Source organism: Gorilla gorilla, chromosome 10, assembly GCF_029281585.2.
Source record: "Gorilla gorilla gorilla isolate KB3781 chromosome 10, NHGRI_mGorGor1-v2.1_pri, whole genome shotgun sequence".
NCBI lineage: Eukaryota > Metazoa > Chordata > Mammalia > Primates > Hominidae > Gorilla > Gorilla gorilla.
The window spans coordinates 115,757,907-115,772,077 of NC_073234.2; positions in this window are offsets into that span (position 1 = coordinate 115,757,907).

Here is a 14,171-nt window from a genome sequence, read left to right on the forward strand (position 1 = left end):
AGGCGGGCAGATCACAAGGTCAAGAGATCGAGACCATCCTGGCCAACATGGGGAAACTCCGTCTCTACTAAAAATACAAAAATTAGCCGAGCGTGATGGTATGCACCTGTAATCCCAGCTACTCGGGAGGCTGAGGCAGGAGAATCGCTTGAACCTGGGAGGCAGAGGTTGCAGTGAGTCAAGATCACGCCACAGCACTACAGCCTGGACGACAGAGCAAGACTCTGTCTCAAAAAAAACAAAAAATAAAGTAGTTCAGCCCTATCTCTCCCAGCAGAGGTAGAAACAGAGGGCCTGAGGCTTGCGTGGCTTAACCCGAAAAAATCAGCGCCTGGAATAGAAGCTAGATTTTTTCCTAATCTGCTCTCTACCACCTTGCATCTGTTATTGTATGAATTCTTCTTGAAGTGCTTCTGTTAAGACGGACATATGTAGCAAGTAGGTGTTCAGTACTTACTGGGTATCATAAATATGTTTACATTGAGAAAAAATGGCTATGAGGGGAGAGTTGAGATGACAGAAATGTACATAGTCAAAATCAGCCTCTGGCTGCTGGTTTGAAATATGAGTGAGGAGAGTTGGGGCATCTGGGTTAGCAGTGTTTATAGTACCCAGACATATAGCGTAATTAAAGCTTTTAGACTTGGGGAGAAGGGAGTGCAGTAGTTAGAATGGTGATCATTAAAAAGTCAGGAAACAACAGGTGCTGGAGAGGATGTGGAGAAATAAAACACTTTTACACTGTTGGTGGGACTGTAAACTAGTTCAACCATTGTGGAAGTCAGTGTGGCAATTCCTGAAGGATCTAGAACTAGAAATACCATTTGACCCACTCATCCCATTACTGGGTATATACCTGAAGGATTATAAATCATGCTGTTATAAAGACACATGCACACATAGACTTATTGCGGCACTATTCACGATAGCAAAGACTTGGAACCAACCCAAATGTCCATCAATGATAGATTGGATTAAGAAGATGTGGCACATATACACCACGGAATACTATGCAGCCATAACAAAGGATGAGTTCATGTCCTTTGTAGGGACATGGATGAAGCTGGAAACCATCATTCTCAGCAAACTATCGCAAGAACAAAAAACCAAACACTGCATGTTCTCAGTCATAGGAATTGAACAATGAGAACACTTGGGCACAGGAGGGGGAATATCACACACCGGGGCCTGTTGTGGGGGCAGGGGAGGGAAAGCATTAGGAGATATACCTAATGTAAATGACGAGTTAATTGGTGCAGCATGCCAACATGGCACATGTATACATTTGTAACAAACCTGCACGTTGTGCACACGTACCCTAGAACTTACAGTGTAATTTAAAAAAAAAAGAAAAGAAAAAGCCATTTCACCAAGATGGAACTTGTTGAAGGTTAGAAACTTTTTCTGTCCAAAGAAGCAAAGTTGCTCCAGCCACTCAGAAAGGATTTAACTACCAGGGGTAAAAACCACATATGTAACTTAAAATTTTCTAGTAATCCCATTAAAAATAGGTGAAATTGATTTTTTTTTCCTTTGAGACCAGTCTCCTTCTGTCGCCCAGGCTGAAGTGCAGTGCTGTGATCTCAGTTCATTGCAGCGATCTCGGCTCACTGCAGCCTCTACCTCCCAGGTTCAAGAGATTCTTCTGCCTCAGCCTCCTAACTAACCGGGACTACAGGCACCCGCCACCACTCCCAGCTAATTTTGGTAATTTTAGTGGAGACAGGGTTTCACCATGTTGGCTAGGCTGGTCTTGAACTCATGACCTCAAATGCTCCGCCCACCTCAGTCCCCCAAAGTGCTGAGATTACAGGCATGAGCCACTGCTCCAGGCCCTGAAATTGATTTTATTATATTTTAATATTGCCAGGTATGGTGGCTCATGCCTGTAATCCCAGCACTTTGGGAGGCCAAGGTGGGTGGATAGCTTGAATCCAGGAGTTCAAGACCAGCCTGGGCAACACGGTGAAACCCCGTCTCTACAAAAAATACACAAAATTAGCTGAGTATGGTGGCATATGCCTGTAGTTCCAGCTACTTGGGAGGTTGAGGTGGGAAGATCACTTGAGCCCAGAGGTTGCAGTGAGCCGATAACGCACCACTGCATTCCAGCCTGGGTGACAGAGTGAGACCCTATCTAAGAAAAAAAAAATTAAAATATTTCTGCATGGAATTGATATAAAAAACTCACATTTTACATCTTTTTTGGTACTTAGTCTTTGAGGTGCAGTGTGTATTTTACACTTAGCACATTTAACTTCAGACTAGTCATATTTCGGGTACTTAGGAGCCACGTGGCTAGTAGCTGCTGCATTAGATAATGTGGGTATAGTCTGGGCTCAGTGGCTCATGCCTATAATCCCAGCACTTTGGGAGGCTGAGGCGGGTGGATCACCTGAGGTCGGGAGTTTGAATCAGTGTTGACCAGGTTGGCCTCGAACGTGTAGCCTCGCCTCCCCGAGTGCCACGGCAACCGGCCTGAGCTACAGCGGCTCCCGAGGTCGGGAGTTTGAGACTAGCCTGGCCAACATGGTGAAATTCTGTCTCTACTAAAAATACCAAAAATTAGCCGGGCGTGGGGCGCCTGTAATCCCAGCTACTTGGGAGGCTGAGGCAGGAGAATCGTTTGAATCCAGGAGACGGAGGTTGCAGTGAGCCGAGATTGTGCCACTGCACTCCAGCCTGAGTGACAGTGAGACTCCATCTAAAAAATAAATAAATAAGACAATGTGGATGTATATGGAAGCTCGGTGACTAAAGGAGTGAATGATGGCAATTATCAACTTATGGTCTCAGTTCCAAACCCATCCTTTGCCTTGCCTTGTACTGTTTTTTTCCTTTGCCAGCTGGAAAAATGAGGGCCCCAGAGTGGCACTGCAAAGCAAGAGCTGCAAGAAGATACTTTACTTATGGTTGTGGGTCTCCCATTATTATCCACCATAGAAGCCCAGCAGTCCAAACAGAGGAGCTCCAGCTGCACCTCATGTTACCTTCTCCCAACCCTGAGCCACTGTGGAGCAGCTCCCATGGGCTGCTTCCATGCCAGCTCTGCCACTCCATCAAGCAACTGTCTTCCATTCTGTGGCCCATTCCCTCGGACAGGTTTCTTCACCATGGCAGGCTGAGTGGTCCTGTAGAAACCACACCCTCTCCAGAGAAGTCTGATCTCAGCTTGGGAGTGGAGTAGGGGAAGAGAGCCTCTCCTGGTCTTTAGTTCATTTTTTTTTTCACTTTTCTTCAGCCTAGAGGCAGTATTTGCCTTTTACCTGCTACTTCTGTGCCCCTTAGAGTCCTCTTTTGACCCTACAGATAATTTACCAGCTTCTACTAGTTAGCAAATATTATATTAAAACTTCCCTGTTCAAGTGTCTGGTGTGGGATTTCTGTCTCCTTACTTACCCTCACTGATAGAGCCTGAATCCAATAAGTCATTTTAAAATGGGGCCATAAATATATACTGCTATCAAAAGCCATTGGAATTGTGTTTACCTATCCTATATTAAAACTTCATGGAAGTTCTTTTGAAAGTTCCCACAGTAGAAATACAGTTTGGCTACTTTATACCTACTGGATGCAGTTCCAATTTTTGTCTTTTTTCCTCCTGTGTTTTGGATATGTTCCTTTGTGTGGTGACCTTGGTTGCTAGTAAAGGCAGTGTTTGACTTTTATATAAAGGTAAATGAGATAGAGACGTTAATGTCTATAGTTTGATTGTAGGAATAAACATAGATTTGCCCCAAGTCTATGTCCCTCAGCCTACCAGTCTTTTTGAACATAATGATCAGACAAAACTCAAATGTGAGGCATATTCATGGTCACACTAGAAGCATATGGTGTATGAAGTTTGGAGCCAGAAAAAGGTGCTTTTTTAAAAAAAATTTCAGGCTAAAATTGTAGTACTCACACTTTATAGACGTGGGGCAGGGTACTTTACACATTTGTGTGTTGTAACAGATTCAATTTTTTTTTTCTTTTTTTTTGTGTAAGACAGGGTCTGGCTCTGTCACCCAGGCTGGAGTGCAGTGGCGTGATCTTGGCTCACTGCAACCTCCACCTTCCAGGCTCAAGCAATCCTCCCACCCCAAGCCTCCTGAGTAGCTGGGGCTACAGGCATGCACCACCACACCCAGCTAATTTCTGTATTTTTTTAAATTTAATTTAATTTAATTTTTTTGGTGAAGACAGGGTTTCACCATGTTGCCCAGGCTGGTCTCGAGCTCCTGAGCTCAAGCGATCCACCCACTTTGACCTCCCAAAGTGCTAGGATTACAGGAGTGAGCCGCTGTGCCCGGCCCCAAAATAGTTTTTAAGAAAATCTTGTCTCTAACATTTGGCACTCTTAAGATCGTATCTGTAAAGAGATGGAAAGGCTTTTCACTGAGGTGGGTGTCCTCATTAGACTGCTCACATTTTATAAGAGGTTGTCACGTCTGTCTCCAGCTACAGTGGTTATGTGAATCTGCCCTCAATCAGCAATGGTACCTGTACTCCAGCCGCTTGTCAGAGAGCAACATTTAACTCTCTGTTGCCCAATGGGCAAAATCTCGTTTTTGAGAGATGTTTATTGAGAAGGCCAAAAATTGAGTAATCCATTCATTTTCTCTAGAAATTCTGAATTAAGCCCACTCTTGAGACCTTTGTGCCTGGGTTGCCTTGTTTTCGCCATGCATCAGTTTTCTTTTATCACTGGTAGCTTTTGACTATGCTGTGAACCGTATTTATGCCAGGGATGACATTTGTTCACTCCCACATAAATAGCTTCTTTGAGGACCCACTGGAGAGATTTCAGGTTTCAGTTCAGGAGTAAATGTGCGTCTAAGCAAGTGGTTTGCCCTTCCTTTTTTTTTTTTTTTTTTTTTTTTTTTTGAGACTGAATCTCACTCTGTTGTCTAGGCTGGAGTGCAGTGGCATGATCTCGGCTCATTGCAACCACCACCTCCTGGGACCAAGCGATTCTTGTACCTCAGCCTCCCAAGTAACTGGGTTTACAGGCACCAGCCACCATGCCTGGCTGATTTTTTTTTTTTTTTTTTTTTTTTTGTATTTTTAGTAGAGACAGGGTTTCGCCATGTTGGCCAGGCTGGCCTCGAACTCCTGACCTCAGGTGATCCACCCACCTTGGCCTCCCAAAGTGCTGTGTGGCGTGAGCTACCGCGCCTCGCCTGCTCCTACCTTTTAAAGTCTGCATAAAGTAACAGATTAGGTAATACAGCTAAGAGATTCAGCCAAATGTGCTGTTTACCTGTAGCAAATGTATAGGACAATAATAGTATGCAATATTCAATGCGTACCTTCTGCCTTTATCTGATTTTTAAAAAATCCTTATTTCTTCTTTGCTCTGATTTCCTTTTAAAATAAGTTTTTTATCTATGTTCATAGAAATTCTCTTTTGGAATCAGGTAGAGTATAAACAGTTACACGGACTGAATGAGTGTAAATCTTGTCTCTTTCACTTAACTGACCAGAATAAGTTTTCTCAGCTATGAAATAAGATCACACCTTACAAGCTTATTAGGATTAGATGAGGTAAAAGTGTGCAAAGCACTTAGCACAGCTCCTGGCACATAGTAGGTGCTCAATAGATTTTTCCACTCACTTTGTGATGATATAGATCTCTAAAATAAACTCTGCTTTAATGAAAAACAAATACTTCACCTGGCTGGGCGATGTGGCTTATGCCTGTAATCCCAGCACTTTGGGAGGCCAAGGTGGACGGATCACTAAAGGTCAGGAGATTGATACCAGCCTGGCCAACATGGTGAAACCCCATCTCTACTAAAAATACAAACATTAGCTGGGCGTGGTGGTGCACGTCTGTAACCCCAGCTACTTGGGAGGCTGAAGCATGAGAATCGCTTGAACCCGAGAGGCGGAGGTTGCAGTGAGCTGAGATCGCACCACTGCACTCCCTCCAGCCTGGGCAACAGAATGAGACTGTCGCAAAACAAACAAAAAAAACCATCTGGCACCATTTGAATGCACTTATTTTTCAATAAATACATAAATAAAACTAAGCCATAAAATACTATACGCTTGGCACTGTGAGATTCTTGGGACACAAATAGAAATGAGATATAGGCCTTGCCCTCAGGGGGTTTGCACTGTAGTTATAAAGGTAGTTGAGTAAGCAGACAGGTGCAGAACAGTGTGATACACACTATGAGCAAAATCCATGTAGGAGGGACACGCAATCTAGATAGTCGGGAAGGCTTAAAGGAGACAGGGCCCGAGCTCAGCTGCACAGAGCTTTTGTAATGCTTTTTACTGTTTTTTTGTTTTTTGTTTTTCTGTGTTTTGTTTGTTTGTTTTGTTTTGTTTCGTTTTGTTTTTTTATGCTACCAAATGATTACTTTGGTCACCTTTTCTCAAATTAAGTTTGAACTACTGGGGAGCGGATTAGAGCAGGTAACTGCCAAAGTCCTTTTGAATTCTGAGATTTTATGAAAACTTCTCAAGGGAAATCTGGTCAATTTTTGATGACTAAGAAAAGCAGAATTAATGCTAGCTGCCTAAATTAGAACGTGGAGAAATACCAAAAAGAAAAAAATATTAGCTGATTAAAACATTTCTATTAGAGCCAGGGATGACAGCAAGGCAAGGAGCAGAATAAGTGAGCCATAATGTTATTTTTTAGCTGGTTTATATTTTATTGAATATTTCATACACTTAAGAATCCACACTTGGGGGCTTAATGTATATAGAATAAATATTTTAAAACCGTGGCTGGATTTTGGGGTTGTGGGGGAAATGTCTGCCATAAATATATTTAGTCTGTAAACTACCAGAAGATGTCACTATCTCCCAAGTAATCATCCATTACAGTAGCCCATTTACAGGTGATTTTTTTTAACATGAATAGGCTAGGGAAGATAATGGGAAGAATATCTGCCTTTTGGTGTAGCATCTGCAAAAGGATGGGATCATGAGAAATACTTGTGAACGGTGTGTGGGTTTGTTCTGCCGTGACCCTTAACCCCCCAAATATCATCCTTGTTCACTGCTCTATGTGTTAAAATTATCTGGACACGCAGGGTTCTATCTGCACCTTCAAGAAAAATGAAGGTGGTAAAAAAATCCTTCAAAATGTTATCTCTGGTTTTGATCTTTCAACATTTCAGTTTGCATTATTACAATACAACTGTATTTAACAGATTATCAGATTTTCTAGTATATCCCTGAGTATTTTTTGCAAGTCACCATGCATAGTGCATAAAGCAAATCTAGTGTTTCCACACTGCAGTAATACCAAATGAAAGGAATCCATCTTTCCTCATTTCTTCACAAGGGGAGATTTCGGAGCATACGGGTAGTATAACACATGTTTAAAAAATAAGCCTGTAATTCCAGCACTTTGGGAGGCCGAGGCAGGCAGATCACTTAAGGTTAGGAGTTTGAGACCAGCCTGGCCAACATGGTGAAACCTCATCTCCACTAAAAATACAAAAATTAGCTGGGCCTGGTGGCACACACTTGTAATCCCAGCTACCTGGGAAGCTGGGGGCAGGAGAATTGCTTGAACCCAAGGAGGTGGAGGTTGCAGTGAGCTGAGATAGCGCTCACTCCAGCCTGGGTGACAGAGCAAGACTCTGTTTTAAATAATAATAATAATGTTATTGTCTTTACAGTCAGAAAACAGACTAAAAAATTGATAATTGAGTGTCTTATGTTGGGATACCCCAATATGAGATACCTTACCTTGGGGAGAGATACCCTCCAAGATGAAATGAGAAATAATTTGTTATAGGTAAGCAATGGCAGCAAGCAAATGAGCACATGAGTGTGACTTCTTGTCGCATCTCTGCCTGATACCTCAAAGTATCACTGGCCTTCTCCATGCCCTGGGCTTCAACAATAAAGTGGAGTAGTTGGCTCAACATAGTTCTTTCTATATGTAGTTATAAGGCTCAAAGGAGCAGTGAAAATGAAGTTAAAAGTTCTTCATAAATATAAGGAATTCATGTTCAAAGCAAATTCTTGACATTTATCATGTGTGAAATACTTAATGAATGATTGATTCCATGCTGTGTAAAAACACCCTAAAGTTCTGTATTTTGGTTATCTGACCATTTCTTTTCAAATTTCATTTAATATATTTGGGAAGAAAATGAATGACACCTAATATTTAGGCAGTTACAGTGACAGACTGAAAATGGAAATTGATATGTTTCCAGGGTCTCCATGTATGCATGTTTATATTTGCAAAGTATTATGGAGATGTCTTTTACATATAGTGTAAAAATCCTGTAATTTAGGAAACTAGAGTCAAATTAATTGAACTACAAATTAACTGAGTACCTGACTTACAGTGAGCTGAAATTAATGGGACTAACAGTGTTTTATTATGGACTGGAAGCAGCATGTAAAAATAAAGTGACATTTGTAATCAGGTGGGTTTAAATCTCAGCTCCACCAATAACTATGTAATTTTGGACAAGTTATTGAGTGAGCCTCAGTTTGCTCACATGTAAAATGGGGATAATATCAATTTGGCCATTCTACTTTGTCATATACACTTTTTTATTCTACTGTGTGAGAATAAAATGTGATCATGAAACTCAAGTCAGAAAGATGATACGGAAGCAATTACAATAGAATGGGATAAAGGTTCCCACTAGCCTTCCCTTAGAAGGGGAGTCTTACCTAGAATGGGGTGGATGGTGGCAATCTTAATCCAGAGGCCAGTATATCAGTGTTTGATACTAATTTCTCTTCACTCTGCTGTCAATTTGCCCTAATTTCCAGTGGAACATTTTAATGAAAGATAGATAATATGTAACCCTAGAAACCAGCAGCCTATTTTATTATTTTAGAGATGAGGTCTTGCTATGTTGCCCAGACTGTGCTTGAACTCCTGGGCTCAAGAGATCTTCCCCTCTCAGCCTCCTGAGTAGCAGCTGGGACTACAGGTACACACCACTGTGTCCCACTCATACTTTATTCTAAAAATTTCCATGGTAGCTAGGACAAGCATACCTATAGTTAGGTGCTCAATAATGTTTCTAAAAGCTCAAAGATTCTGAGTATATCTTTCCTGAGTTACACTAAAGACACTCTTTACTACTCAGAGTAAGATTATATGATCACAGTGTACCATGTACCATGGTGGTACAAGTTCAGGAAATGATCTTTAGGACCTAGTCCCAGCTCTCTGAATTCTGCTGGCCAGGTTGCCTTGGGCAAAATTTGCATCTTTATTTCTTTATCTGCTTATTTGTTTCATAAGTTTATAGTGAGAATCAAATGAGATATTTGAAAATGCTTTGTATATAAGCTTGACTATCAATAGAAGAATTAATGTCAAATATGGGAGTTCAATGAAAGAAACTGAGATATATATATATGTATATATATAGGTTAATACTACTGATAGCTAACAATATACAAATTTTAAAGGATTGAGAGAAGTCTTGCATAAAAGAAATTTTTATGTTTGTCTCAGGATGTTATGGGGGTGAGAAGGAGGAGTATGGAGTTGGGATAAGGAATAGGGTTGGCTGGAAAAGCTGCCACAGAATTTAGGAATTTAGGAGAACTCCAAGATGACCAGTTCTCTTCATTACTTTTGTTTCCTTATGAAGTCTCTTATGGAAAGGGTGAATCACTTGGTCATTACCTCTGATCCTGGTTACCTGGTTAAAATTCTCCATCTAACACTTTGGTTGGATTTGATGAAATAATTTTCTGTAGTAACTATTTGAGTTGCTTGTTCGGGATTTGCTGGTTTCCTTTTTTTTTTTTTTTTTTTGGTCTAGGTGGCAGATTAGAACAACCCGGCTCACGACCAGCCTATGAGCTCTCCTTGTTTTGTTGCTGCAGACTGGAGTCCTCCATATCACCAAACTGGGCAGTCAGGCTCACCAATCTGGTGTTAGCTAGAGAAATGCTTGGCGTTACAGGGTTTGGGTTTTAAATCATCGCAATAGTCAAGACTCTTTATTTGTAAGGAGCAGAAACTATCTTGGGCAATTTATTATGAGGATGTGAGTATTTTGTGAAACCCAAGGGTAAAAGGACAACTGAGTCTAGGCAGATGAGGCCTGGAAGGCCATGAGAAATATCCTCACCCCATACCCTCGCCCTGTTATAGTTTCATTGTCTTATTTCTCACTCTTTTCCAAGACCAGTGTTCTCTGCATCTCTACACCACAAAGTTAATGTAACCACCTTATAGTTATAATTCCAGAGTCCTGCAAGATTAACTATCAGTCTTGTAATTCCAAATTTAACTTACTAGGAGGGTCGGGTGCAGTGGCTCACGCCTGTAATCCCAACTTCAGGAGGCTGAGCCGGGCAGATCACTTGAGGTCAGGAGTTCAAGACCAGCCTGGCCAACATGGCGAAATCCTGTTTCTACTAAAAAAAAAAAAAATTAGCTGGGCGTGAGGGCACACACCTGTAATCCCAGCTACTCAGGAGGCTGAGGTGGGAGAATTGCCTGAACCCAGGAGGCGGAGGTTGCAGTGAGTGAGCCAAGATCGTGCCACTGTACTCCAGCCTTGGTGACAGAGTGAGACTCTGTCTCAAATAAATAAATAAATTAAATAAACAAATGAGTAGGAGAATCTCACATCTGACTGGTTCAGCTCGGTGCAGGTGTCTACCCCAGTCCATTCAACAGTGCTCAGGGGGATGAGAAACATTATAGTTAACTACAGGACTTTTGGAGACCTGTCACTATGAGAGGGAGGGGGCAGGGGACCCTGGAAGTTCTCTGAGAATGAAGAATTGCTATGATCTGGGAAAGCACCCCTAAAGATGCCTTAGTTACTATTATTTTCCCTAAGGGAAGAGGCATTTTTAGTACAGGACAATGGGAAGTCATTAAATATATATCAATGGCTGTTTTTTTTTCTACTGTATCTACAGTCTATATATCCCCAGCACAGACCCAGGCTTTTGTTTCACACCCCCACAGAGAATTCCACACTGCACATAATTTCCTATCTTTGCTATATTTGAGATTTTGAGATGGGGAGCACATGGTTTTTTTTTTTTTTTAAAGTTTTGTCTTTATTGAGATCCTTATTTGTTGAATTATTGTCATTGCTTTTTTCCTTTAATTTTTTTAACTTTTAACTTCAGGGGTACACGTGCAGGTGTGTTACTGTGCCATGGGGGGTTGGTTGTACAGATTATTTCATCACCCAGATATTAAGCCTAGTATCCATTAGTTATTTTTCCTGATCCTCTCCCTCCTCCCACCCTCCAGCCTCTGATAGGCCCCAGTGTGTGTTGTTCTTCTCTTTGTGTCTATGTGTTCTCATGGTTTAGCTCCCACTTGTAAGTGAGAACATGCGGTATTTGGTTTTCTGTTCCTGTGTTAGTTTGCTAAAGATAATGGCCTCCTTCTCCATCCAGTCCCTGCAAAGAACATGATGTGGCTCTTTTTATGGCTGCATAGTATTCCATAGTGTATATGTACCACATTTTCTTTATCCAGTCTATCACTGATGGGCACACAGGTTGATTCCATGTCTTTGCTGTTGTGACCAGGGAAGCACATGTTTCAGTGCTCTTCTGCAACAACTGAACTGCATAGTGTTCAAGATCATCGTTCCCATCGTGTTTTCTACTGCATGGGCATTCCTACCTGACTCTCTAACACTACACAAGGTTCCCCAAATGCCATGCTGTCTCAATGCATGTCTTTGTTCCCCCGTTTTTTCCTTTTGTTTGCCTCAGTCTTTCTCCTCCCTGAAGGTTTATACTATCCTCCCCTCATCTAGGAAGCCCTCTCCCACTCCCATCTGCAGGCTCAGGTAGGTGTCCTTGTTTGTGCTCCCCCGGCCCTCTCTTGTGGGACTTACTGCATTGTAATGGACTCATCATTTTCTGGTTGGTTTCTTTCTTCAACGGGAATATCACAGTTCAACCTATATCACCAGTGCCTAAGAAGGGCCTGCTACCAGGTAGGTCCTCAAGAAAAGGAAGAAATGAATAAATGAATGAAATGAGTCTCACTTCTGTATAGTCTTGGTTTATATTTTCTAGTCCCTATTATCAACAGTTCTACTGTAGAAGGTAAGAGCACAAGCTCTGATGTCAGACTTTCTGGGTCCATATCCTGTCTCTGCTCAGTTTCCTAGATGTGTGAATTCGAACAAGTTTACTTCACCTCTTTGTGCCTCAGTCTCCTCATCTGTGGATGGTATAATGACACTTCCTACCTCAGGGTCATTGTGGGGAATTAAATGTGTTAGTGCATGTTAAGTGCTTAAAGTCTGGCATCTAGATAATTCTCTATAAATCTTAGTTATTATTATTATCAAACATCTAAATCACCACAAGAAACTGCAGATCTAGGTATGCTTCCTGAGCAATACATTCTGCAGGAATGGTTAGTGCTCTCAGAAGTCATTGACCCTCAGGAGAGATGGATGTGGTTTTTGCCTAGTATTTCTTCCATTATGTGCTCTAAGAGATAAGGAACATAAGGATATGTTGGGCTGGAGGAATGGGTTAGAAGCTCCACCAGTGGATGCTTTCGGTAAGAGAGTATGTCTATCACGTTTTATTGTGATTGTATTTGCTTTAATGAATAAGTGAGCTTTTTGAGGGCAGGCAAATACTCGGTGGAATGATTAGACATGTGTATTCCTGGGGCCTCCCTGTTCTCAGTCTTGAGGGGTTATGATGGGAAGGTTGGTGACCAGAAATTGTCCTTTTAGAAACAAATGTCCTTTTAGAAACTATCCTAAATGTCCATCAACAGGTCAATGGAGATACAAAAATGTGTTATATCCTTACAACGAAGGATTACTCAACAAAAAAGAGAAAAGGAACAAACTACTGATACATGCTATGACATGGACAGACCTCAGAATCATTATAGTGAGTGGAAGAAGCCAGACACAAGCAACCATAGATTGTATGATTCTATTTACATGAAATGTCCAGAAAAGGCAAATCTATAGAGATAGAAAGTAGATTAGTGGTTGCAGGATATGGGATAGGAGATGAGGATTAACAGTGAAAATGAAGGATCTAGTTGGGGTGGAAATATTCTAAAACTGCTTTCTGGTGATGGTTACACAACTTGGTAAATTTATAAGAATCTAAATTGTCCACTTGAAATGGGTGAATTATTTGAAATGCAAAATATGTCTCAGTAAAGTGTGTGTGGGGAGAAAGAGGGAGGGAGGGAGGGAGGGGGAGACAGAGAGAGAGCAAGAGAGAGAGAGAGAGAAAGAGAGAGAGAAAAGGTTGGAGCCAGGCTGTTTGGATCTGAAACCTGGCTCTGCTACTTACTAGCTGTATGATCTCAGGCAAGTTTAACCTCTTTTTGTCTGAGTTTCCTGCCAGTAAAATTGGGGAAAATAAGAAGTTATTTACCACAGAGTCTTGCTGAGAAGATTGTGGTGATACTTAAAGAGTGCTTAACACAGAGCCGGGACCCTAGAAAGAACTCAAAAGATATTAGCAATATTTAGCCTACCAAGGATTCAGCACGGACTTAGTTGAACTTAATTCAAATTTTGGATAATTTGGACAGTGGCTTGCAGAGGATATTGACTGGTCTTGTGGAAATGACTCCTGGGGAGCCTGAGAGCCTGTAGCCTATGATTTGTCAGTCGCATGCAGACTGGAGGATTGGAACACAGGAGCCTCAAAGATGAAGAGTTTTTTTTTCCGCCGCAGCAGCATTTACAGAGGCGTCATCCTGCTGCCCATAAATGTGGCCACAACTTGCAGCGTTTCAGCCCCAGTTCAACAAGTATTTAGGTAAGGCCCACTCCCTGCCAGGCTCTGCTAGGGCAGAGGACAGGTGATTTGGAGGCACAGAGGAGGGACATCTCACCTTGCCCATGCAGTTTTCTAGAGGATTGATATCTTAGCATGACCTTAGAACCCCTAGAAGTTACCCAGTTGAAGGGGTGCAGAGAGTTACCCAGGCAGAGGGCATAGCTTGAGTAAAGCCCAGAGGCGATAGGGAGCTTGCTGAGTTCAGTGAAATGAGGATGTGGAAAGCAGAGTGACACGAAGAAAGACTTAGGGTCCCAGGGAAAGGCCTTGGGTGCCATGATAAAGAATTGTATTGTAAATAGTGCTGCAATAAACATACGTGTGGATGTGTCTTTGTAGTAGAATGATTAGAATACATGGATACAGAGAGGGGAACATCACACACCGGAGCTGGTCGGGGGTTGGGGGGCAAGGAGAGGGAGAGCATT